A 931-nucleotide genomic window follows, 5' to 3' on the forward strand; every position below is an offset into this window, starting at 1 on the left:
ATGCGTAGCAGGTGACGGAAGAAAGTTAGGTGAGCGGATGAGATTAGGAAGTTTGCAGGTACAACATGGCCACAATTAGTACATGACCGGGGTAGTTGGAGAAGTACGGGAGACGCCTTTGCCCTTTAGTGGGCGCAACCAGGCTGATGTTGATGATGATGAAAGGAATGCTCGGTCGCAATGTTGGTTCAACGAAGAACCAACATTGACAGCTGAGCCAAATTGTTGCGTTTCTAAAGTGATTCACAGAAATAAATCTTTATAGAGACGAGTGTCGTCCACTATTTTATATTTACTCATACTGGTGGCCTGTCGGCGGTTACAGGATCGGTCACAAACAGCCCTTCGACTATTAGTACAATACATGAATATTCCAAAAATACATATAGCTAAAAAAAAGACAACAGATCAATAACAGTATTTCGGCAATTGGTACAGTACATGAATAGGGCAGCACATGAAAAGGCGAACATGAGCAAAGAAAAAAGATACTTAGGCAATATATTCTGCACACACCACGATGAATAATACAAGACTATAAATGCAGCATCAGAAAACGAGCTCATGCACACACATCTCCCCCGGAAAAAATAAATTAAAATAAAATAAGAACGGTGAGCACGTATACCTGCGTGCAACTTTCAATGTAGCTTTGAGTTCTTCTCAAATTGTTCAGCACTGGGGCTTTCTCGCGTTCACACCGGTAATTCATTCCATTCTTTAATGGTTCTTGGGAAGAAGGAAAATGCGCAAGCCTTAATGCGCAACTAAGGTATTTGAAAAGTATATTTGCTTTTCCGCAGCGTTCTACTCTGTCGTGCTATCAAATACTGTTCACTATAGATGTTGAACGCGTTTCCTCCTCTTCTTCGCCATGACCACTTTTCATCGTCTTCTCTGACTCTTCAGGAGCAGAACGCTTCCCTTCTGA

This window comes from Dermacentor variabilis, chromosome 8, assembly GCF_050947875.1.
Source record: "Dermacentor variabilis isolate Ectoservices chromosome 8, ASM5094787v1, whole genome shotgun sequence".
NCBI classification, from domain to species: domain Eukaryota; kingdom Metazoa; phylum Arthropoda; class Arachnida; order Ixodida; family Ixodidae; genus Dermacentor; species Dermacentor variabilis.